A 2612-nucleotide genomic window follows, 5' to 3' on the forward strand; every position below is an offset into this window, starting at 1 on the left:
GGGGCCGGTCTGCCGGAAATAAAGCGACCAGCCAATCCGCGGAGTTGCGAGAGCTCGAGGCCTTTTCCCTGCAAACACAGCTCCGGGGCTGGCACTCGCCCCAAAACCGGGGGGAACCACAAAGGGGAGCCCCCGTTCTGCCGTCCCCAGGGTGGGAGCTACCCAGAGAGGCCTGGCCTGGAGCCCCAGGGATTCCCAGTGGGAGAATCCTTCACTTCCAGGCCGCTGGTGAGGTGTTCTGGGGAGCACGGAGCCTTCCTGCAAAACCTTGCTCTGAAGGGTCACAGGTCACCCAGGAAACTCGGGCTGGAGCCCCCAAAAGGGGGAGGAGGGACTGTGGCTCTCTTTTCCCAGCCCCAGCACCACAAACCCGGCCTGGAGGGAGACAATGAGTGCCGGGGAGCTGGAGCACACCCTGGTCCGGGAGATGATGATTAAACATCAGCTGCACACATTCCCGCAGAGCTCTGCCCTTCCTGCAGCCCCACCGAGAGCGAGCAGGCACCTCTCCCCTTCCCTCCTCACAAAGAGGCATCCACAAAAGGACACGGACGTGGTAGGATTGAAAATAGGAACCATAAAAAGACCTCGCTCGGCTCCTAAACCTGTCAGAGCAGGAGAAGGCAGGAGTGTTATTCACCCTGCTCGTGCCCCCTCCCTACAGGGAAAGGTAGCCCTTGGCAGGCCATAAATCCATACTATTATTCTCCATTGGAGACGTGGAAAGGGGATGAAAAGGGAAACTGTAATGAAAACGGCAGCAAAAAGGGGGGCTAAAAAAAACCCCAAACAAAAACCCCTCCACAGCAACAAAACGCTGAAAGCCCCAGGAGGAGATGCCCTCAAGCACATTCCTTCAGTGTCTCCCCTGGGCAGCAGCGAGACCCCCCTGGCTGCCGTGTCTCAAAGGAGAGCCCGATTCCAGAGCAGCTTCCAGAGGGGGAGATTCCCCAGGGAAGCTCTCGGGAGCCGGGGCCTAGCGAGCTGCTCACCCCGAGCGAGGCGAGTCAGGCAGACAAACAAAAAAGGCCGGGGAGGGAGGGAGGGAGCGAGCGAGGGAGGAGTGCTGAGGAGTCATCTGACACATCCAACTTCCTAAGTTTGTTATCCGCAGGAGACCGACTGCTCTAACCCTCACCCCTCGGAAAACAAGGAAAGCCGAGCCGACAACAAGAGCTTTGCTTTTGGAAAAGCCACCGGGGTTCCTTTTGTCAGGGGGCAGAAAGAGCCAGGGCAGAAACTGCCCAGCACCGAGAGGAATCCCGGATATTCGGGGCTTTCTACCTACCCAGCTCCTAGAAACACACAGCAAAGCCACTTCGCAGGGAAAACCTGCTCTTTGTCCTCCAAAATGCTGCGACCGCTGGAGAAGCCGGCAAGGAACCGAACAAAAAGGGGAAAAAAAAAAAAAAAAAAAAAAAAAGAAAAAGAGAGAGGGGAAAGGGAAACAGAGCAGCAGCCGATCAGGTCGGGCCTCAGCCCCTCTCCGGCCCAGGCTCTTTGCAGGGTATCCCTAAGAAAGGTTTTCCCCCCTCGCTGAACAGCTGGAATTCCCGACCCTCCTCCCGGTGCGATTAAGCATCGATCGCAATTGGCGGAGTCTGACATGTGTGTAACTTTAAACCCCCGGATAAAAATAGCTCCGATTCGAGCACCATCAGGACTCATTTCCTATTTGCTTCAAAACAGGGCGAAAAATACACCGAGCGCAGCTTTGTGGGGAGAAAGGCGCTGCGAGAACGTCAGACAAGTTTCCTTCGATAAGCCACAAACAGGAGCGCTGCTGCTGCTCCTCCCTCCCTCCCCCCCCACCCTTCCCAAAAAAACACCACCAAATCCAGATAAGTTTGTTTATCTCTCTCTGGGAACTAAATCAGACCCGTTTCTCGACCCCTCGACAGCAGCAGGGCAGAGTCACCAGCCCCGAGTCCTGCTGAGGGAGGTCGGGCACGTTCAGGAGACAGATCCGAGAAACATTTCATCCACTCGTGTCATTGCTACCCTTTCCCGGCTCACCCCGCCACCTTGTAAACAAAAACTATTAATAAAACAATCCCAGAACCGAATTCCCAATGGTATTTTTCAACGCCACCCACTCTCCAGACAGAGAGAAAAAAAAAGGGATTCACCGCCCCGTAAAGGGCCAGGAATAAAAACAAGGAGGAAAAATATAAACAGATCTATGTAGGAAGAAGGGGAAAAATAAAAAGTAATAAAGCCTAAGCAAACCTGGAGGGTTACATAAACCTCTTGGGAGACAGGCTCGGGCCCTGATGCCCTTCACCCACCCCTGGGTCTGCTGAGCCAGACCCCGAGGGACCCCCCCCGTCCTCCCCAAAAAATCAAATCCCTAAGCCGGCACCAGAAGCTTCATGAACTGCGGGGTGAGATGGGGGAATAAATAATAATAATAAACCCCACAAAAGCCTTTCTTTGGGCTGTGGCTGCTGGAACTGCTCTCCCCCTCCTGGCCCTCCCCAGGGCAGGGCAAGGGGGGGTGCGGGGCCCCCAGATTGGGGGGGCACCACCGAGGGGGTCTGCAGAGACACCGCCAGGGCCGCCTCTCAAGCCACAGAGGGGGAGAACCCCCCGAAATACGGCAGAAGGGGGGG

The 2612-nt window shown here is 55.9% G+C and overlaps 1 protein-coding gene across 1 annotated transcript in view; it reads right to left on the minus strand.

Moving 5' to 3' along the window:
• The window catches only part of UBE2H (ubiquitin conjugating enzyme E2 H), a 59703-nt gene that overhangs the window by 54690 nt on the left and 2401 nt on the right, over positions 1-2612 (minus strand). The gene's annotated exons all lie outside the window — the stretch shown is intronic.

Source organism: Geospiza fortis, unplaced genomic scaffold (genome assembly GCF_000277835.1).
Source record: "Geospiza fortis unplaced genomic scaffold, GeoFor_1.0 scaffold61, whole genome shotgun sequence".
Classification (NCBI taxonomy): Eukaryota; Metazoa; Chordata; class Aves; order Passeriformes; family Thraupidae; genus Geospiza; species Geospiza fortis.